This window comes from Canis aureus, chromosome 13, assembly GCF_053574225.1.
Source record: "Canis aureus isolate CA01 chromosome 13, VMU_Caureus_v.1.0, whole genome shotgun sequence".
Classification (NCBI taxonomy): domain Eukaryota; kingdom Metazoa; phylum Chordata; class Mammalia; order Carnivora; family Canidae; genus Canis; species Canis aureus.
In genome coordinates, this window is record NC_135623.1 from 20,850,992 (window position 1) to 20,874,462 (window position 23,471).

Genomic DNA, 23,471 nt, shown 5'->3' on the forward strand with positions numbered 1-23,471 from the left:
TTGTAAATGGTAAGATTGCATTCTTTTTTAATGGTTGAATAATATTCCATTGTATATATATAGCACATCTTCTTCATTCATCAATCGATGGACACTTGGGCTGATTCCATAATTTGGTTATCATAGGTAATGCTATAAACATCGAGAAGTGTGTATCTCTTTGAATTAGTGTTTTTGTATTCTTTGAGTAAATAACAGTGCAATTACTGGATTGTAGTGTAGTTCTATTTTTAACTTTTTGAGGGATGTCTGTATTTTTCACACTGGCTGCACCAGACTGAATTCCCACCAGTAGTGCAAAAGGGTTCTCTTTTCTCCACATTCTCACCAGCACCTGTTGTTTCTTGTGTTGCCGATTTTAGCCATTCTGACTGGTGTGAGGGTTATCTGTCTCACCATGGTTTTGATTTGCATGTCCCTGATGACCAGTGATGTTGAACATCTTTTCATGTGTCCGTTGGCCATCTGGATATCTTCCTTGGAGAAATATCTGTTCATGCCTTCTGCCTACTTTTTAATTGGATTGTTCATTTTTTGGGTGTTTTATAAGTTCTTTCTATATTTTGGATATGAACACTGCATCAGGTCATTTACAAATCTCTTCTCCCATTCTGTTGGTTACCTTTTAGTTTTGTTGACTCCTTCATTGTGCAGAAGCTTTTTGTTTTGATGTAGTCCCAATAATTTAGTTTTGCTTTTGTTTCCCTTGCCTCAGGGGACACGTGTAGAAAGAAGTTGCTACAGCAGATGTAAAAGAAGTTACTGCCTGTGTTCTCCTCTAGGATTTGTATGGTTTCAGTTCACATTTAGGTCTGTAATCCCTTTTGAATTTATTTTTGTGAATGGTGTAAGTGGGCCATTCTCCTCCTTTTGCATGGTGCTGTGCAGTTTTCCCAACCATTCGTTGAAGAGACTGTCCTCTTCCCATTGGATATTCCTTCCTGCTTTGTTGAAGATTAATGGACCAGATAATTGTGGGCCCTCTTCTGGATTTTCTATTCTGTTCCATTAATCTATGTGTCTATTTTTGTGCCAGTACCATACTGTTTTGATCACTATAGCTTTGTAATAGAACTTGAAGTCTGGAATTGTGATGCCTCCAGCTTTGCTTTTCTACTTCAAGGTTGCTTCGGCTGTTTGGGGTCTTTTGTGGGTTCCATACAGATTTTAGTGTCGTTTTTGTTCCAGCTCTGTGAAAAACGCTGTTGATATTTTGACAGGGATTGCATTAAATGTGTAGATTGTTTTGGGTAGTGTAGACACTTTAACAATAGTTATTCTTCCAATTCAGGAGAATGCAATGTCTTTCCATTTCTTTTTTTTTTTAAATTTTTATTTATTTATGATAGTCACACACAGAGAGAGAGAGGCAGAGACGCAGACAGAGGGAGGAGCAGGCTCCATGCACCGGGAGCCCGACGTGGGATTCGATCCCGGGTCTCCAGGACCGCGCCCTGGGCCAAAGGCAGGCGCTAAACCGCTGCACCACCCAGGGATCCCATGTCTTTCCATTTCTTTGTGTCATTTTCAGCTTCTTTCATGAGTGATTTATAGTTTTCAGAGTATAGATCTTTCACCTCTTTGGTTAAGTTTATTCCTAGGTATTGTTTTTGGTGCAATTGTAAATGGAATTGATTTTTTAATTTCTCTTTCTTCTTCATTATTGGTGTATAGAAATGCAGCAGATTTCTGTATGTTGACTTTGTATCCTGTGACTTTTCAGAATTCATTTATAGGTTGTAGCTGTTTTTTGGTGGAGTCTTTCAGGTTTTCTATATGGAGTATCATGTCATCTATACTAGTGAAAGTTTTACTTCTTCCTTGCTGATTTGGATGCCTTTTATATCTTTACTGTCTGATTGCTGGGATTAGCACTTCCAGTACTTTATTGAATAAAAGTGGTAAGAGTGGACATCTCTGTCTTGTTCTGACTGTAGAGGAAAAGCTGTTTTTCTCCCATCGAGGTTGATATTCATTTTGGGTTTTTCATATATGGCCTTCATTATGTTGAGGTATGTTCCCTCAAAACCTACCTTGTTGAGGGTTTTTATCATAAATGGGTGTTACACTTTTTCAGTTGCTTTTTCTAGATCTATTGAAATGATTATATGGTTATTATACTTTTATTAATATGTGTGTATCACATTGATGGATTTGTGGATATTGAACCACCCTTGCCTCCCAGGAATAAATTCCACTTGATCATGGTGAATGATTTTTTTTGTTTAAAGATTTTATCTGTCCACTTGAACAGAGCAAGCATAGCAGGAGGCGCAGCAGAGGGAGAGGGAGAAGCAGACTCCCTACCCAGCAGGGAGCCCAGAGTGGGGCTCGATCCCAGGACTCTGGGATCATGACCTGAGTCAGAGGCTGATGCTTAACCAACAAGGGTGCCTGGGTGGCTCAGTGAATGATTTTATAAATGTATTGTTGGATTTGGTTTGCTGATATTTTATTGATAATTTTTGCATCCGGTATATTGGCCTATACTCTTTTTTTTTTTTTTTTTTTTTTAGTGGTGTCCTTACCTGGTTTTGGGTAATGCTGGCCTCCTAGAATGAATTCAGGAGTTTTCCTTCCTTTTCTGCTTTTGGAATAGTTGGAGACAAATACGTATTAACTCCTTTGAACATTTGGTAGAATTCATCTGTGAAGTCATCTGGTCCTGGACTTTTGTTTCTTGGGAGTTTTTTGATTACTGATTCAGTTTCTTTGTTGGTTATTGGTCTGTTCATGTTTCTGTTTCTTCCTATTTCAGTTTTGGTAATTTATGTTTCTAGGAATTTATCCATTTCTTCTAGATTGTCCAATTTGTTGGCATATAGTTTTTCATAATCTCTTAAAATTGTATTTCTATGGTATTGGTTATTTCTCCTGTCTTATTTGTGATTTTATTTATTTGGGCCCTTTCTCTTTTATTTTTTTGAATCTGGCTAGGGATTTATCAATTTTGTTGCTTTTTTCAATGAACCAGCTCCTGGTGTAATCTGTTGTTTGTTTTTACTTTCTAGATCATTTATTTCTGCTCTTTATTATTTCCTTCCTTCTGCTGGCCTTAGGTATTGTTTGTTCTTTTTCTAGCTCCTTTAGGTATAAAGTTTGGTTATTTGAAATTTTTCTTCTTGAGGTAGGCCTATATTACTATATACTTCCCTCTTAGGATCACTTTTACTGCATCGCAAGTGGGCATAAATTAAAACTCTTAAGATTCATGAATTAGGTCCAGTATTGGTGAAAATGTGAATTGCTATAGCCATTTTGGAAAGTTTGGGAATAACAATTAGTCAGATTCCTCTTCTGGAAATCTCTTCTGTAAGAATGAAATTATGAACATGAAAAATATATGTATGCAATGTTATTTCTAATGGCAATAATTGGAAATAGCCAATGTACTTATATTGTGGAATATTATGTAACCCAAGGAGAATGAGTTAAATCTGTATACCTTGATCTAGAAGGATATCTGTGAGAGGTTATAGATTAAGACAAGTTGGGATCCCTGGGTGGCGCAGCAGTTTGGTGCCTGCCTTTGGCCCAGGGCGCGATCCTGGAGACCCAGAATCGAATCCCACGTCTGGCTCCCGGTGTATGGAGCCTGCTTCTCCCTCTGCCTGTGTCTCTGCCTCTCTCTCTCTCTCTGTGTGTAACTATCATAAAAAAAAAAAAAAAGACAAGTTAAAAAGAAAAGTGTAAATAGTATCTTTTAAAAAATATATAATATGTAGTTTTGTTTTAGGATTATATGAACATGGAGAAAGGTGTAAATATATATTTTCTAGGTACTCTTCTAATGGCTGGGAATATAGCAGTGAACAAAACAAAGTCCTTGTTTTATGCAAGAGGAGGTATGACAATAAATTAAGTATATTAGTATGTTAGATGAGGATAAATGCTATAGAAAAAAAACCCAACTGGAGCATCTGGGTGGTTCAGTCAGTTGAGCGGCTGCCTTTGGCTCACGTCTTGATCCCAGGCTCTACAGGGAGCCTGCTCCCTCTGCCTGCTGCTTCCCCTGTATATGTGCGCACGCGCTCTCTTTCTCTCTCTCTCTCAAACAAACAAACAAACAAATAAATAAATAAAATATGTATTAAAAAAAGAAAGAAAAAACCCAACTGGCTAAAGGGGATAGAAGGCAGAGAGGAATTACTGTTTTATTTGGATAATCAGAGAGGCCTCCCTGATATGGTGATTTAACCTTCTTAATTGTGAAATAAAATACATGCTAAAAAGTATATAAAACATAAATGTTTATGTAGTATATAAACATTAATGTAGTTTACCGACATTTGTGAACAACTATGTAACTACCACATAAAGATGAAGATGGCCAGCTTCCCAGAAGCCAAAAGCATACCCCTTTCCAATTATATCCCCCTTCTTCCCACCAGAGTAAACCATTGACTTAACTTTTTATGATAATTATTATCTTTATAATTGGTTTTCTAAATATATTTTAGTTTTGCCTGTTTTTGAATTTGATACATATGGAGTTACGCTATATGTATTTTTATTTTTTATTTATTATTATTATTTTTTAAAGATTTATTTATTTATGATAGAGAGAGAGAGAGAGAGGCAGAGACACAAGAGGAGGGAGAAGCAGGCTCCATGCCGGGAGCCCGACATGGGACTCGATCCCGGGACTCCAGGATCCTGCCCTGGGCCAAAGGCAGGCACCAAACCGCTGAGCCACTCAGGGATCCTATATGTATTCTTTTTTAAAAAGATTTTATTTATTTGAAAGAGAGAGAGGGAGAGAGCATAGGAGCACAAGGCAGGGGACAGAGGGAGAGGGAGAAGTGGACTTCCCTCTGAGCCGGGAGCCTGATGCAGGGCTCTGTCTCAGGATTCAGATCATGACCTGAGCCAAAGGCAGATGTTTAACCAACTGAGCCACACAGGCGCCCCTACACTATATGTATGCTTTTGTGTGTTTTCCTCACCATCACACGGAGGCATCTATACTGTTTTTATGTAGCTTTAGATTGTTTTTTATTATTATATGGTGTTTCAATTTAGAACACAGTAGATAACTCCTTTTAATAGACATTTGGGTAGTTTCTATTTTGGCTATTATGGACAATGCTGCTATGAATATTTTGCACATATGTTCTATATGCAGGCATTTCTGTTAAGGTGTATCTAGGACTCAGAATTCTGGTTTATAAAAATATGTATATCTCAGCCCTTTTAGAGAATGCCAAATTGTTTCCATCTATAATGGCATATGAGAGTTAACTACATCTACAGTAACCTTAGGTGTTGTCAGACATTTACAGTTTTGCAAATGTAGTGTAGTGGTAGCTCATTATGGTTTAAATTAATTTGCATTTTCTTATTCCTAATGTGGTTGATCATCTTTTCACATATTGGCCATTTGGTTATTCTCTTTTATGAGATGCCTTTTCATATCTTTGCCCACTTTTCTATTGGATTGTCTTTTTCTTTTTTTCCTTTTTGGTTTGTAGACATTAAAGATTCTGGATATTCTTGTCTATTACATGTATTGTAAATCTTCTCTTAAGGTGACATTTTGAGTAGAGACCTGGAGGAAATGAAGAAGTGAGTTGGAGATAGCTGAATAAAAGGTATTAGAGGGGTAGAGCGAACAGCAATGAAAGAACTTGGTGCAGGAGTATTTTTGAAATGTTGCAGGAGCAGGAAAAGATGCTTAACTGAGGTTGGAAAGAAGAACAGGTTAAGAGGATCTCAGAAAAAGATGAAGCAAAATGGGAAAGACCTCTTGGAGTAAGTGAACTAGTAAAAATACAGATTATAAAATCCATTCCTTGATAATACCACAAATATGTAAAAATAGAATATGGTGAAGGAAAAGAATATGATCAAATGAAAATATGGATTTGATAGGATTGTGGACAATTTTTTAAAAAGATTTTATTTCTTTATTGATGAGAGAGACACAGAGAGAGGCAGAGATATAGGCAGAGGGAGAAGCGACTTCATGCGGAGAGCCCGATGTAGAACTTGACGACAGGATCCCGGGATCACGACCTGAGCTGAAGGCAAATGCTTACCAAGTTCCAGGGATTGCAGGGATTCCTGGGTGGCTCAGCAGTTTAGCATCTGCTTTTGGCCCGAGGCGTGATCCTGGAGTCCCAGGATCGAGTCCTTCATTGGGGTCCCTGCATGGAGCCTGCTTTTCCCTTTGTCTCTGCCCCCCTCCCTGTGTCTCTCTCATGAATAAGTAAATAAAATCTTAAAGAGTTCTACAAGATCTGCCATAGAAGGCTAGCTTAGAGTTAGCCTTATGCATGATATGAGGGGTACCTGAAAGACAACTGGAAGCTTTCAAATCATATATTCATGTAGTTGCTCAGCCTTGAGAGGAAAGAGGATTGTACTTTGTTAGAAGACTGGTTTGAATTTAGCCTGCTTATTAACAAGAGTGTGGCATTGAACAGTTCTCATCTATAAAATGGGAATAGTAATATTTAATTCACAAAGATTTTTATAAGAATTATAAAACTTTTGGGATGCCTGGGTGACTCAGTGGTTGAGTGTCTGCCTTCAGCTCAGGGCATGATCTCGGAGATCCGGGATCGAGTCCTGCATCAGGCTCCCCTTGAGGAGCCTGCTTCTCCCTCTGCCTCTGTGTCTGCCTCTCTCTCTCTGTGTCTCCCATGAATAAATAAAATCTTTAAAAAAATTATAAAACTATTATATGTGGACACATATATACAGAAGTATACATATAATGAAATAATACTTAGCTTGTATCTGGCATATAGCAGGTACTCACTTTCCTGGAAGGTCATTGTTTTTGTGATACAGTGATAAAATGTTAGAGAGGTTAAGATGAGGAGCTTATGCTAGAGGCTGTTGAACATCTGATTTGCTAGGAGCTAACTGACTTTAATTGTGTATCTGGCCCTAAGATCAGTATGGGTAAAATATTGGGCAAAAAGAAGCGGTGAGTGAATATTTGTAGCAAGTATGGCTGATTATCCTTTTTTTTTTTTTTTTTTTTTTCTGTTAGCCCATATTACCTTTTTGTATGGGAAATTCAAAAAATTTTTTCTCAGGCTCCTAGGTAGCTTAGTCAGTGAAGTGTCTGCCTCCAGCTCAGCAGGTCATGATCCCAGAGTCCTGGAATCAAGTCCTGCATTGGACTACCTGCTTGGTGTGGGGTATTTGCTTCTTCTCTTACCGCCTACCCCCCACTCCCCTGCTTGTGTGCACATGCTCTGTCTCTCGCTCTCTCAAATAAAATCTTAAAAAATATTTTTTTTCCTCTCTAGGCTGATTTTTTTTTTTTTTTTTGGTGTTCAGTAAAATTCCATGCTGTACTTTCAGCATGATTATTCTTGGATCTTCACTTCTCTCTGGTAAGCCTAAATGCTGATCATCTCATGTATTAATTCAACAAATATTTATTGAATGCCTTCTCTCTGTGAGACACTCAGCACAGGTGATACAAAAGATAAAATGTGTGTCCTCAAGGAGCTCACAGTTTTAGCACAAAGGCAGGTCAATGGCTAAACTATAATGAATGAGCTTATATTAGAAGGTTGAGAAAAGCTCTGTGGAATCAAAGAAGTGGTATTTAGACTACACATGAGGAAGGATTTCACACACAAAAAACTATGAGTTAAAAAAAAAAGTAGCTGGATATAAGCGAATGTGGTGAGAGAAAGGAGTGGAGGGGAGGAAGGAAGAAATGGGTGTTCTGTGAAGTACAGGGAACCATACGTACAAAGGCATGAGAAAGTGTTGCATGTTTGGATGAGCTGTGGGTGTTTTTGGTGTGGCTAGTGTGAAAGGTGCCTATGGAAAGTAATAGAATGAGCTTAGAAGAGTAAGCAGAGGGGCACCTGGGTGGCACAGTAGGTTAAGCGTCTTGCTCTTGGTTTTGGCTCAGGTCATGATCTCCAGGTTGTGGGATTGAGTTCGGTGTTGGGCTCCATGCTCAGCACAGAGTCTGCTTGAGTTTCTGTCTCCCTCTGCCCCTCCCCCTTACGCGCATGTGCATTCTCTCTCTCCCTCTCTCTCATGTTCTCCCTCTCTCTTAAATAAACAATCTTAAAGAGAAAAAAGTAAAAAGAAGAGTAAGCAGAGGCCAAACCATGAAGGGCCTTTTATGCCTTGATAAATGAAGAGTTTGGACTTTATCCTATAGGTAGTGGGGAGCTCTTGAAACATTGTATGCTAAACCAACATGATTAGATTCCAGACTCAAAAGCAGCAGGGAAGGTAGGAAATTAACAAGAAGACTGATCTCTGGGGAAACCCAGGGAGAGATTTTCAAGAAAGAAAAAATGGCTAACAGTATACAATTTAAAGTGATTGTAAAATAAAGATAGAAAAGTTTCTGCTGGACTCTTGCTGAAATTTATTTCTATATTTCTTCACTATTTAAGGTAGAAATCAAGAATTTCTCCACTATTTAAGGTAGATTCAAGAATGAGTGGGAGGTAAGAAAATAGTCTATAAGTATAGATTACTCTAGGAAAACTTGATATGAAGCAAAAGTGAGAAGTAGCTAGAAAGAGATGTAGATCTGAGTTACACACCTCTTCTATCTTAAAAAAAAGTGTGTGTGTGTGTGTGTGTGTGTGTGATGTTTTGGCAGAGAAGATAAGGCAGAGATAAAGTTGAGTTATATGGGGTATGTGATTTGATGGAATGGAAAGATGATGGGTTTGGTGGTGAGAAGAGATTATAACCCTGGGGAAGGAGGAGAGATACTTTTGTCTAACACTCAAAGAAGATGGGTTTGAAGAAGAACATAGATTGGAAAACTGTGTAAGGTCAGGTTTTTTTTTTTTTTTTTTCTGGTAAAGGGCAATTGTGAGAGAAGAGGAATATAATGTTAGACTGTAGATATGGCATAGTCACAGATCTCTGTGGGATGGAGCAGATCATTGATCAGAGGCATGTAGATAAATTAATAGGGTAGTTGATCTCAAAGATTAGAGACTGGTAAATTTATAGGGGCACAAATTGCCAGCTTGAATTTTCTCAGAATTCAGCAGTTGTGGTGTAGGAATAGAGGAAGCAGATGGTTGGATTGATTCCTCATGGTTGAAAGATTTACTGGGCTGGTGTGGTAGAAGTATGAGAAGCTGGGTGAAGATATTGACAAGAGAGTAGTTGATGCCCAACATCAGGGAATAGTTAAGTAAATTACAACACATTCATATAAACTGTTTTGTAGCTATTGAAATTTATGTTTATAGTTTATAAAGTGCTTATTTTATAATGGTAAGTTAATAAAAGTGTTCTATGTTGTACAGAGGTTTAGTAATGATCAACTTGACTATTTAGTAATAGTCAAGGGATTGTGTTAGACATAATGATGAAAAAATGCTCTGACCAGAGTATTGGTCATCCCTATTAGCACATAGACAATCATTTGACAGGGATGATTATTTCTAGTTTATAGATGAAGAAAATGAGAGTTCGCAAAAGTGACTTCAGTCCTAAACTTGATAAATGGCAGAGAGAGAACTTTTATAGTACTTATTGAATAGTTACTGTATCAGGCATTATTTTAGATTTTCAGTCTTAATATTTTCCTCATGTATTGCTCTAATTTTTATTTTCCAGTTAAAACACTCAGTGATGAATAATAATATGAGCAATAGATAATTGTCAAAAGAGTGATACCAACGACACGTTAGAAGTTCAGCAGGGGGAGGTCTTGTGGACTCCCAGGGTAGAAGACTTCGGAGATGATGATATTTGAACTTGGACTGAAGGATATGTAGGCTAGTCTTATTTTTCGGTCTCTTTCACTTGTTCTTTTCATGTTAAAAAATGTTATAATAGTCTATATCATGTTTCTGGAGACTTTTGCTCAGATAAGAAAAAAATACTATTCTTGCTTTTTTTCCCCCTTGCTTATTTCTAATGAAAGACCAAGCCTATCTATAGATGTTGTAAAGGGACCCAGAATCGTTTTTGGATCTGTAGTGCATAATTTTTGAGACTGCTTTGAAGGGAGTTGAAGAAATATTGCCTTCCAAGTAACTTTGCAAGTTGAATCATGAACTCATTGGTAGGCCTTCTAGAATAGGTTTCAAATAAAAGTGTAAATCTAGTTCTTCAAATATAAGTCTATCTAACTCTTTTTCCCCTTACACAATCATTTATATTTGAGTACTTATTATGGTTAATGGAGGAAAATACTTCATTTGAAACAACAGTTAAAAAACCACTGAAACTAAGAATTTATTCTTCCATGCTGAGCTGAAAGGGGAAAAATAAGGACCTTTTTTTTAAGTAGTAGTTAAACTTCCACTTAGCTTTTTCTCTAGTCTTGGCACTTTTATTCTGTAGTTCCAGTGGAAGAAGCATTTGAATATAAAACATTTTACATATGAGGATTCTTCAAGAATTATCAGAAAGGACTTAATAAGAATGATCTCACATTACTTGTAGTTAAAGTAGGGATTGCATGTGTTAGTTACATTATTTATTAGTTTTTATATTTGGAGATGTCTATCATTGGCATGTAAATTTCTACCAGAAGTAGTCACCATTGTAATTTGTCTAATTTTTAGATCAAGTCCATGTATAATGGCTTATGGGTTTCAATGAATACTTGATACTTTTTTTATAGTTTTTTTTTTAAAGATTTTATTTATTTATTAGAGATACAGACAGAGAGAGAGAGGCAGAGACACAGGCAGAGGGAGAAGCAGGCTCCATGCAGGGAGCCCGACATGGAATTCCATCCTGGGTCTCCAGGATCCCGTCCTGGACCAAAGGTGGTGCTAAACTGCTGAGCCACCCGGGCTGCCCTACTTGATACTTTTTAATAGGGCCCATCTGGTAACTACAAAGAAGTAAGGATAATATAGACATTTTAATGAGCTATGAAAAGATCGCTTCAATAGTGAAAACACATTCTAAAAACAACTAAGAATAACTTACCAAAACTGACTTGAGAAGAATTAAAAATCTTCATAGTCCTTTAACCATAAAAGAAATTAAGTTAGTAATTAGAAAAATCTACCTACCCAAACAATTCCAGGCCCTTATAATTAATTACAATTTTGAAAACAGAAAATTTACCGGCATAACCATTTTTAAGTGTGCAGTTTAGTAGTGTTAAGCATATTCACATTGTTGTGGAAGATCTATCTAGAACTTTTATATCTTGCACATTTGGAATGCTGTCCCCATTAAACAGCCACTCCCTTTCCATCTTTCCTTAGCCTCTATACTATTCTATTTTCTGTTTCTATGTGTTTTACTACTTTGGTTACTTCATTTAAGTGGAATCATACTGTGATTGTGTTTGTGACTGGTTTATTTTGCTAAACATAATGTCCTCAAGGCTCATCTGTGTTGTAGCATGTGACAAGATTCTTTTATTTTTTAAGGCTGAGTAATAGTCCACTGTATGCATATGCTGCTATATTTTGTTTATCCATTCATCAGTGGACATTTGGGTTCCTTCCACCAGTGACTATTGTGGATAGTGCATCTATGAACATGAGTGTCCAGAGGTCTCTTCTAGACCCTGCTTTCAGTTCTTAGATATATACTCAAATTGAGATTGTTGGATCATATGGTATTTCTATTTTTTAATTTTTTGAGATATCTCCATAGTGTTTTCTGGAGTATTGTGCCATTTTTACAATCCCAATAACAATCCTCCAGCATTCTAATTTCTCCACATACTCACCAACACTTATTTTCTCATTTTTTAATAATAGTCACCCAAATCAGGCTTATATTGTTTTATAAGTGAGTGTGATAAAATATTTATGGATAATCATAACTTAGGATAAACTACTTGAGTCTAGAAAAATAGTTACAAATTTTCTTGTTTTAGGTATTTCATAAATGTAGAATCATAAGTTTTTGTCCTTTTTTTGGTCTGGCTTCTTTCACTTAACATGTTTTTAAGGTTTGTCCATATTGTAACATGTATCAGAACTTTTTTTTTTTCCCAGAACTTCATTTTTTTTTATGGCTGAATAATGCTCCATGATGTGTGTATACCACCTTTTGTATATTCATTGATCTGTTGGTGGACACTTGTGTTTTTACAACACCTGTAATTGTTAAATGATAAAATTTATTATAGTAAAAAACACAACTTAAAAAGTACCTCAGAACAACCAGCAAAAGATGGACATGACCTTTTATGGAGAAAATGATAAAATTTTATTAAAGGACGTTAGAGAAGATCTAAATAAATTGGTAAACCATATGAATGGATAGGAAGACTCAGTTATCATAAACACATTAATTCTTTCAGAATTATTTTATGTGTAGTATCATTCTATTTAATATGATAAGATATTTCATATAATGCAGTAAGTTCTGTCCAAAATTTTTAACAGGAGAGGAAACTGCAAAAAAAAAAAATTTGAATTTACTTATTCAGATAGTATGACTTATAAAGCCAAACTAATTAACAGTGTGCTAATGTATTAACAGTGTGTTAATCAATGGCATGGGATAAACCAACCAATGGAGCAGAACAAAGACACCAGAAACTGAACTCCTTCATATAAGGAAACCTAATATATGATTGAGCTTTGCAGACAAGTGAGGCAATGATGGACAGACCAATACATGATAAACAGTTGGTTATCTATATGGGAAAGAATAAAATGGAATTTCTCTTCACCATATATGTAAGTTCCTAATGATGAAAGATGTAAATGTGAAAAGGAAAACTTTTAGAAAAAATATGGAAGAATATTTTTTTGGAAGAATATTTTAATTTTTATTTTTTAGTAAGCAAGAGTAAGTGGGGGGAAGGGGCCAAGAAAAGAGGGAGAGGGAGATGGGGAGGCAGAGAGAGAGAGAGAGAAAGAGAAAATCTCAAGCAGGCCCCACACCCAGTGCAGAGCCTGGTGCCATGCTCAATCTCACGACCCTAAGATCATGACCTGAGCCAAAATCAGGAGTTGGTTACCCAGACACCCCTGGAAGAATATTTTTATGATATCAGGGTAGGGAAGATAGGAAGAATTTCTTCAGTAACATTTCAGATTTGAATTGTAGATGAAAAGATCAATAAATAGGTCTAGATCAAAATTAAAGATGTACAGTTATAAAAAACAACATGAAATGAGAACTACTCTGGGAGAAAATGTTGGCAGAACATTTAACTAAAAAGGATTAATATCCAGATGTATAAAGAATATAAATCAATGATAGCAATAGAGAGTGGGTTGGAAATTTATAGAAGAGGAACAGAAATGACCTGTGGACATGAAAAAGTGTTCAGTCTCCTTAGTTGTTATGGAAATGCAAGTTAAAAATCTCACCATTTTGTTGAAGATGTGGAATAATGAGAACTCATCATACACTGCTGCGCTGAGTATCAGTTGGAACTCCGCTTTTAAAAGGGAGTATCTCGTATATAGTCTATGTTAACTCTAGGAGGTGGGCAAGAGTTTGTATGACAAGTAGAAGAAAGTTCATAGCAATGTTATATGTTAAAAAACTGGAAACAACTAAAGAATCCATCAATAATAGAATGAAGAAATTATAGAATAGTCATGTAATGTTAGAGAGCAGTGAACATAACTACAGTTATGTATCAATATAAGTGAATCTTAAAAACAATGCAGAATGAGGGGCACCTGGGTGGCTCAGTTAAGTGGCTGCTTTCAGCTCAGGTCATGATCCTAGTGTCCTGTCCCCTCTCAGCAGGGAGCCTGCTTCTCCCTCTCCCTCTCCCTCTGCTTTCCGCATCCCCCACTTGTCCTTGTCTGTGCTCTCTCTCACTCAAAATCTTTTTTAAAAATGCAGAATGAAATACTGTGGAGTGATTCCTTCTATACAAAAGTTTAAAGAGACAAAGTATGTTGGGAGAGATAGAGCTCCTGGGGAAAAATAAAGGAACTTGGAAGGGGTGAAAAACAGTGGCAGAGGAAGAAAAGTGAGGTTAGGAACTTAAAAAGGAACAACCAGAACATATAACTGAAAAGGTTCAGAACCAGGTAGTTTTTCTGTTATGTATAAAATTGTGGTAATGGATTGAAAGTAAGCCCTGCATTGAAACACATCCTCCTCTCTGTAATTGGTCTTTTATGTATTTTTATATTTTCTTTGCCATGACTTTAAAAGGTTTGATAAAAGTCTATTTTGTATTAAATTTTATTTTATTTTTTAAAGATTTATTTTAGAGTACATGAACAGAGGAGAAGAACAGAGAAAGGGGGAGAGGGGAAACAGACTCCTTGCTGAGCACAGAGCCCCATCTGGGGCTTGGGCCTCAATTCCAGGACCCCAAGATCACAACCTGAGCCAAAACCGAGTCAGACGCCTGACTGACTGAGCCACTCAGGTGCCCTAAATTAGGTGGAATTTAAAAAATATCTTTGTTTGGCTTTTTCTCTTTTATTGAGATCTAATTTACATGCTTTAATATTCATCCTTTTAAAGTATATAATTCAGTGTATTTGAATTTTTTAAAGATTTTATTTATTTGACAGAATGAGAGAGGGGAGAGAGTGTGTGCACAAGAAGGGGGAGTGGCAGGCAGAAGGAAAGGGATGTGGATGTACCACATTTGTTTTCCATTTATCAGTTGATGGGTATTTGGCTTTTTCCCCACTTTTTAGCTGTTATAAAGAATGCTACTATGAACATATACAAATTTTTGTAAGGGGGGGGGCGCCTGGGTAGCCCAGTCGGTTAAGTGTCTGCCTTCAGTTCAAGTCATGATCTGGGGGTCCTGGGATTGAGCCCCATGTGGGGCTCCCTGCTCACTGTGGAGTTGCTTTTCCCCCTCCTTTTGCTCCTCTTCCCTCAGCCCCTGCTCATGCTCTCTCTCTCAAATGTTTTTTTTTCTTTAATTTTTTTTTTGTATGGACATTTTCAATTCATTTGGGTATATAGCTAAGAGGGGAACTTCTGGGTCATATGTTACCTTTAGCTTTTTTGAGAAACTGCATAACTGTTTTCTATATGTTTGTGTTGTGGGTACATGATTTTACACTTTTACCAGCTTTTATGAGGGTTCTGCTTTTTTTGTATCCTCACCAACACATTATCTTTTTGTATTTTTTAGTCTATTGTCTTTTTAAATTATAACCATCCTAGTGGGTGTGAAGTGGTATCTCATTGTGGTTTTGATTTGTGTTTCCCTAATGAATAATAATGTTGAACATTTTTTCATGTGCTTATTAGACATTTGTATTTCTTCTTTGCTGAAATATCTATTCAATTTTTTATTCTCTAGGGGAACTATTGTAAAGAAAATTGTTTTCTGATTTTTTTTTTTTTAAAGTAGGGTCCATGCCCAATGCAGAGGCCAACCTGGGGCTTGAACTCATGGCCCTGAATGAGATCAAGACCTGAGCTGAAGGACGCCTGGGTAGCTCAGCATGTGAGTGTCTGCCTTCAGCTCAGGGCATGATCCTAGGTCCAGGGATCGAGTCCTGCATCAGGCTCCCTGTGAGGAGCCTGCTTCTCCCTCTGCCTGTGTCTCTGCCTCTCTCTCTGTGTCTCTCATGAATAAATTAATAAAATATTTTTTTTTTAAAAAAGCTGAGATCAAGAGTCAAACACTTAACTGACTGAGCCACCCAGGCATGCCTTCATTTCATTTTTGGAGTTAATTGCTAGTGTATAGCAATTCAATTGATTTTTGTGTTGCTTTTCTATCCTCCAATCTTGCTGAGCTTGTTTATTAACTAATAATTTGTATGTGTATCTTTATAATTTTCTATATGCAGGTAGAAGTAGTTTTACTTCTTTATTTTCAATCTGGGTGCCTTAAATTTATTTTATTTCCCTAATTGCTCTGGCTAGAACCTCCAGTATAGTGTTGAATAGAATTGGCAAGAGAAGACATCCTTGTATTATTCCTGACCTTAGAAGAAAGCATTCAGTCTTTCACCATTATGTATGATCTTAGCTGTAGGATTTTTGTAGATATCCTTTATCAGGTTGAGGAAATGCCCTTCCTTATTTGAGTGTTTTATTGGGAAAGGGTGTTTGATTTTTGTCAAATGCTTTTGCTGCATGTATTGTGATAATGAAACCTTTGTTCTATTATTCTGTCAATATGGTGTATACATTGTTAATATTTTGTTAGTTGAACTAACCTAGCATTCCTGGAATAAATCTCACTTGGTCATGGTGTATAATCCTTTTTGTGTGTTTTTGGAATCAGTCTGTTAGTATTTTGTTGAGGATTTTTGTGTTCCTGAAGGATATTGGTATTGGTCTATAGTTTTCTTCTTCTCTTGTATTGTCTTTTTTTTTTTTCTTTTTTTAGAGCATGAAGCGATGTGGTGGGTAGGGGGGGAAAGGTAGAGAGTGAGGGATAGAGAGAATCTTAAACAGGTTCCATGCCCACCATGAAGCCCCACACAGGGCTTAGTCCCACAACCCTGAGATCATCACCTGGACCAAAATCAAGATAGGGATGCTTAACCAACTGAGCCATCCAGGTGCTCCTCTCATATTGTCTTTTTCTTGTATTGGCATTAGGGTAGCGCTGGCCTCATATTTTGCTCCTCCACTCCTCTACCCATAAATCTAATCCCAGTTTTCTTCAGCTGTATTACTCATTTAAGAATATACTGGTGCATTTCTTTTTGGTTCTGGTTATTCTTTTCATGAGCACCCAGAAAAACTTTGTGGTCTTCATGATTACATTTAGGTTACCAGTTGGGAATATGACTTATGGTACCGAGTCAAGTTTTCTGTTTTATTGTTGTTGTTAAGATTTATTTATTTATTTTAGAGCAAGAATGAGAATGAACATAGAGGGGAGGGGCAAAGGGAGAGAGAGAATCACTAGCAGACTCCCTGCCAAGTAAGGAGCCTGACATAGGGCTTGATCCCATGACACCAAGATCATGACTTGAGCTGAAACCAAGAGTTGGATGCCCAACAGACTGAGCTACCCAGGTGTCCCCACTCCTCCCTCAGTCAAGTTTTTTTATTTTTTATTGAGACAAAGAGAGAGGCAGAGAAGCAGGCATCATACAGAGAGCCCGATGTGGGACTCGATCCAGGGTCTTCAGGATCATGCCCTGGGCTGCAGGCGGCGCCAAACCACTGCGCCACCAGGGCTGCCCTCTTCAGTCAAGTTTTAATGCTATTTGCTTGGGGTACTATCTCTCTGGATGACCAATTAAAAGGGCCCATTAAAAATTAGAGACAGGAGGGACTAGGTAGATGTAATCAAATATTTTATAGAAAAGCAGTCAAGAAAGCATAAGGAAAAGGGCAGCCCAGATAGCTCAGAGGTTTAGTGCCGCCTTCAGCCCAGCGTGTGATCCTGGAGACCTGGGATCAAGTCCCATGTCAGGCTCCCTGCATGGAGCCTGCTTCTCCCTCTGCCTCTCTCTCTCTCTCTCTCTCTCTCTCTGAATAAATAAATAAATAAATCTTAAAAAAAAAAAAGAAAGTACAAGAGAACTGTCCAAAATTACTTTGCCGGGTTATGGCTGAACCATGAGAATTTTAGATCAATAGCTTTCATTCACCAGTGATTAACAGTCTGTGAAAAGGATAAGTTAAAAAATTTTTTTTCAGTTCCATTTGTGTGTTTGTGAGCAATGCTAAGAAACAGTATTCTGTTTATTTGAATTGAATATGTCTAAAACTTATCATGTCTTAATCATCCTATTCAATTGGAGAAGTCCTTGAAAACATAACTAATTCATTGCTATTGGGAGGAAATTATTATTAGCACTTGTGGAATATTCAAAGCAGTTAACTAACTGAAAAAACTGCTGTTTACCTAAATTATATCATGTGAGTGGGCAAAAAAGGCAGCATCAAAATAAATCGAAATCTGAAGGAGCTCTGTCTCTAGCTTGAAGATGAGCACAGAGGGAGAGAGAAAATCATTACTGTTTCAACCTAAATGTTTTAACTTTTAATTATAATTAAATATTAAATATTATTTCTCCTTATTGTTGAAATCATTGCTTTGGTTGTGAGACAGTCTTTTAGAAAAACATACTTTCCAAAAAACCCCCCAAAAACGTATTTTCCAAAAAAAAATATAATTTTAAGAAAATATCATATATGTCTCCAAAGATCATATTTCAGTTTTGCTGAGCCAAGAAATGTAACTAAAACTACCTGCTGGAAACCGCAGAGTTTTCTCTCTCAACGTCAGTAACATACGATCCAAATTCTCCGTTCTGATTGGCTATTTTACTGTTTTCATTCAGAGATTAGTTTTGCCAACAACATCTGATTTGGGATTGGGATTTAGCTCACAAAGCAGGTTGGTTGTGGGACATAGGAAGGGGAGTTAGTGTTACTAATGAGCACGCTACAGATAAATCATTTCAGTGGTGAAAAATAGCATTTGTCCACGCATGAGCAATATTGTTCTGTAATTCGATGCTGCATACCAAATCGTCATTGAAGTCTGGATTTGAATGGGGCAGCTCACTAGTGTTCAGAGGAAATTTCGTTTAATCGTTGTCTTTTAAAAAGAAGTTCATTAAAGCTGTCAGTTGATTCCACTTTAATTTTTTTTAGTTTCAGAGGTAGACTTTAGTGATTCATCAGTTGAATATAACACCCAGTACTCATTACATCAGGTGCCCTCCTTAATGCCTGTTACCCAATTATCCCTTCCCCCTACCCATGTCCCCTCTACCAACTCTCAGTTTGTTTCCTCGAGTTCACTATCTCTTATGGTTTGCCTCCCTCTCAATTTTCATCTTATTTTATTTTTCCTTCCTTTCCCCTGTGTTCATCTGTTTTGTTTCTTAAATCCCAAATGAGTGAAATCATATCGTATTTGTCTTTCTCTGACTGACTTATTTTGCTTAGCAAAAAATCCTCTAGTTCCATCCATGTCCTTGCAAATGGCAAGATTTCCCTTTGAGAGAGAAAATGTTTTTGTTACTCTCCTCCTGTTTCTATAGTTTTATTTTTAGCCTTTCAAAAAGCTTAAGATTTAATTTAAAGGAAAACTTTTTTTTCTCCTGAAGATTATTGTTATTTTCTTCTGGGTAGCCTCATCAACCAGTCATTTTTTCCTAAGCATTTTTCTGCATCTAAGATTATATTATATCTAGGGTAGTTTTAATTATTTTTGTTTTATTTTTCTTATTAGTGTTATTTTGAGTATAATTAAAATACAGTTTCTATTAGTTTCAGGTGTATAATTATTTGTATTCCTCTAAAATAAAATAGATTGTGAGTTTAGGAGATGTATTCTAACAACATTGTTTAGTTTTATTTTTTGTATTTGTAATTTTGTATGATTTCTGATTATTCACAAGTATATGTACTAGGCTTTTTGTTTTCTTATTCCCTGGTTCCTTAGCAGTAGTTAGTAAAAGGTGTACTAATTTACAATAAGTAAATTAATGTTTCTAGAAACTTAAAATACCTTTCTACTAATGTGGTCAGAGTACCGTACCATGGTTAAAACTTTCTATTCAGGTGGTCAGAATTTGTCATCTGATGAAATATTTCAGGTTTGTCATGTGCTTTGATAATATCATTGACTTTGGCAATATTTAATAGGATAATCTCTTTATGTACTTAGTATTTATTTATTTACTTAAAAATTTTTTTTATTCATGAGACACAGAGAGGCAGAGACATAATAGGCAGAAGGAGAAGCAGGCTCCCTGCAGGGAGCCCAAGGACCCAAAGTGGTGATCCCAGGACCCCAGGATCACCACCTGAGCCAAAGGCAGACGCTCAACCACTGAGCCCCTGTATTTAGTATTTAGTATTTAGACACAATACCACCAAACCGTATAGCAAAGATTTATATAAACGAAGTAGTTTTCTTAAACTGAGAATTTTTATGTCAAGGATATTTGTAGAAGATAGGATTTACCATTTGTAGGATAAATATTAAGAATTACAACCAGGGGTGCCTCAGTAGCTCAGTTGATTGAGCCTCTAACTCTTGATCTCAGCTCTCAGGTCTTGATCTCTGGGTCCTGAGTTCAGGCCATACACTGGGCTCCACACTGGACATGGAGCCTACTCAAAAAAAAATAATTAAAACCAAATTTAAGACTTTGAAAAATAAAGGGAGATATTAAGAGAGCATTGCAAATTCCTTTGTTTCTTTTTAGTTGATCAGAACCAGTAACTGAATGTAGCTTAAAGGAGTTAACTGCAAAAAAGGAGACATAAGTTTTTTTTTCATCCTTTTCTTTATGAAAGTAAAGATAATTTCTGTTCTACTAGTTCATCATTTCTAGTTATTTTAACCTACCACTAATAGCTGACTAAGCCAGACGAGTTAGGGACTTTTACTTAATACAGAGATGACTGCTTTTTATTTGTCATTTTGGTTGTGCATGTGTTACTTAGGTCTGGTTTAGTGATAACTGAAATACCCTATGGGGCAGCCCCGGTGGCGCAGTGGTTTAGTGCTGCCTGCAGCCCAGGGTGTGATCCTGGAGACCTGGGATCGAGTCCCACATCGGGCTCCTTGCATGGAGCCTGCTTCTCCCTCTGCCTGTGTCTCTGCCATTCTGTGTGTGTGTGTGTGTGTGTGTGTGTGTGTGTCTCCCATGAATAAATAAATTTTAAAAAACTTAAAAAAAAAAAGAAATACCCTATGAATTACTGATGTTTTTGGTGTCTACTGTGTCATCTTTACTTAAATGTAAGGCAGGAAAAAAATTTTTTCCTCTACTCTCATAGGTTCAGTTTCTAGGGTCTGTGAATTAGGCTGACAAACACTGGTTTAACAGGAGAAAAGGTTTATTACTCATATACCCAGGAAGCTTCACAGGAAAGAAGTAGAAACCCAAAGTAGCAGTTAAGCTTGACAGTTGATATGCCATTTTTCTTTTTTATTGAGCTACAATTGAATATAACATTATATTAGTTACAGGTGTACAACACAATTCAATATATATATATTGCAAAGTGATCACCGTAGTTAAGTCTAGTTAACATGCATCATCATGTGTTGTAATTTTTCTTCTTGTGATGAGAACTTTTAAGACTTACCCTCTTAGCAACTTTTTATTTATTTATTTATGATTTTATTTATTTACTTGAGAGAGCACGCAGAGCAAGAGGGTGCACAAGCAGGGGGAGTGGCAGATGGAGAGGGAGAAGCAGACTCCCTGCCAAGCAGGGAGCCCAACGTGGGGCTCAAACCCAAGACCCTGAAACCATGACCCTAGCCAAAGGCAGATGCTTAACTGATTGAGCCACCCAGTCGCACCTCTTAGCAACTTCTTAAAAAAGATTTTGTTTTAGAGAGCATGCTTGTAGACAGGGAGAATAGCAGAGAGGGAGGGGGAAAGAATCTCAAGCAGATTCCACACTGAGCATGGAGCCTGATGTAGGGCTCGATCCCACAACCCTGAAAGCAAGACCTAAACTGAAACCAAGAGTTGGATGCTTAACGAACTGAACCACCCAGGTGCCCTTCTTAGCAACTTTCAAATATACAATACAGAATTATTAACTGTAGTCACCATGATGTACATTATATCCCTATGATTTATTTTATAGCTGCAAGTTTGTACCCTTTGACTACCTTCACCCATTTCGACCATCTCCCACCTACCACTGGCAACTACCCATCTGTTGTCTGTGAGTTTTTGTAGATTCCATATGTGAGATTATACAGTATGTGTCTTTCTCTGTCGTATTTCACTTGGCATAATGATCTCAAGGTCTGTTCATGTTGTCACAAATGGCAGGATTTTTTTTTTGTAATAGCCAAATAATATTTATGTGTGTACACACACATGTGTGTGTGTGTGTGTGTGTATCACAGTTTATCCATTCATTCTTAGGCTGTTTTGATATCTTGGTTGTCGTAAGTAATTCTGTAATTCTGCATTGAACATGGGAATGCAGATATCTTTTTGAGTTAGTGTTTCTGTTTTCTTCACATAAATACACAGAAGTGAAATTGCTGGATCATGCAGTAGCTCTATTTTTAATTTTTATTTTATTTTTTTTTATTTTTAATTTTTTGAGGATTGTCCATACTGTTTTCCATAGTTGCTGCACCAATTTGCATTCTCACCAATAGTGCACAAGGGCTCCCTTTTCTCCACATCATCTCCAACACTGGTTACTTCTAGTCTTTTTGAGAATAGCCATTCTAGCAGGTATTAGGGGGATATCTCATTATGGTCTTTATTTGCATTTCCCTGGTAATTAGTGATGTTGAGCACCTTTTCGTGGACCTGTTGGCCATCTGTATGTCTTGGGAAAATATCTATTTAGATCCTCTGCCCATTTAATCGGATTGTTTTTTGCTATTAAGATATATTCTTTATATATTTTGGATATTAGTCCTTTGTCAAATATGATTCGCAGATATTTTCTCTCATTTGGTAGGCTCCTGTTTCATTTTGTTGATGGTTTCCTTTGCTGTGCAGAAGCTTTTTAGTTTGATGTAATCTTACTTTTTTGTTGCCTTTGCTTTTGGTGTCAAATTTAAAAAGTTATCACCAAGGGCAGCCTGGGTGGCTCAGCAGTTTAGCGCTGCCTTTGGCCCAGGGCCATCTTCAAAAAATAAAAATAAAAAATTATCACCAAGACTGAGGTCAAGGAGTTTACTGTGTATGTTTTCTTCTAGAAATTTTACGGTTTCAGGTCTTACACTCAAATCTTTAATCCACATTGAGTTCATTTTTGTGTATGGTAGAAGATAGTGGTCCAGTTTCATTTTTTTTTTGGCATGTGGCTGTCCAATTTTCCCAGGCACTGCCCTGAAGAGAATATGTCTACTGTATATTTTTGGTTCTTTTCTCATAAATTAATTGACATATATATGTGGATTTATTTTTGGGCTGTTTCATTCTGTTGATCTGTGTGTCTGTTTTTATGCCAATACTGTACTTTTTGATGAGTTTTGTAATATTGATTGAAATTAGGAAGTGTGATACTTCCTTATCTTAAGTTTATACTTTGCCTATTTGGAGTCTTGGTGGTTCTTTTTTTTTTTTAAGATTTTATTTATTTGTTCATGAGAGAGAGAGAGAGAGAGAGAGGCAGAGACACAGGCAGAGAGAGAAGCAGGCTCCATGCAGGATGTGGGACTCAATCCCCCGTCTCCAGGATGATGCCCTGTGCTGAAGGCAGGCGCTGAATCTCTGAACCACCCAGAGATCCCGTCTTTTGTGGTTCTATACAAATTTCAGGATTGTTTATTCTATTTCTATAAATAATACCAATGGAATTTTGATAGGGATTGCATTGAATTTGTTGAGTGCTTTGAATAGTATGGACATTCTAACAATATTAATTTTTCTAATTCATGAGTATGGAATATGTTTCCATTTTTGTGTGTTCAGTTTCTTTCATCAGTGCATTATGGTTTTCAGTACAGAGATCTTTCATCTCTATGGTTAAAATTTGTTCTTAGGTATTTCATTCTTTTTGATGCAGTTATAAATGAGACTTCCTAATTTCTTTTTCTGATAGGTATATAGGAATGCAACTGATTTTTATATATATTGAAATTGTATCTTGCAACTTTACTGAATTTGTTTAACAGTTTTTTTTTTAGAGAGAAGTTTTCTTGTATTATTATACAAGATTTTTTTTCT

The 23,471-nt window shown here is 36.7% G+C and overlaps 1 protein-coding gene and 1 long non-coding RNA gene across 11 annotated transcripts in view; one reads left to right on the forward strand and one right to left on the reverse strand.

The window, feature by feature from the left end:
- Window positions 1–23,471, forward strand: part of PIK3R3 (phosphoinositide-3-kinase regulatory subunit 3) — a 139,837-nt gene that overhangs the window by 39,229 nt on the left and 77,137 nt on the right. The window contains exon 1 of one of the 7 annotated variants that reach the window (XM_077845148.1): window positions 21,480–21,498. The exons of the other annotated variants lie outside the window; for them this stretch is intronic. The gene's annotated coding sequence lies outside the window, so the exon portion shown is untranslated. Of the gene's footprint in view, window positions 1–21,479; window positions 21,499–23,471 lie in introns of those variants that run through there. 7 annotated transcript variants of the gene reach the window in all.
- Window positions 10,605–23,471, reverse strand: part of LOC144282047 (uncharacterized) — a 46,520-nt gene continuing 33,653 nt past the window's right edge. Inside the window, exons 3-6 of one of the 4 annotated variants that reach the window (XR_013350415.1) lie at window positions 17,696–17,770; window positions 12,086–12,116; window positions 10,900–10,937; window positions 10,610–10,801 (exon numbers count right to left, since the gene is read on the reverse strand). This is a non-coding gene — a long non-coding RNA (uncharacterized LOC144282047). Of the gene's footprint in view, window positions 10,802–10,899; window positions 10,938–12,085; window positions 12,330–17,695; window positions 17,771–23,471 lie in introns of all 4 variants that reach the window. The other 3 variants (XR_013350419.1, XR_013350413.1, XR_013350412.1) reach the window with 3 other exon arrangements.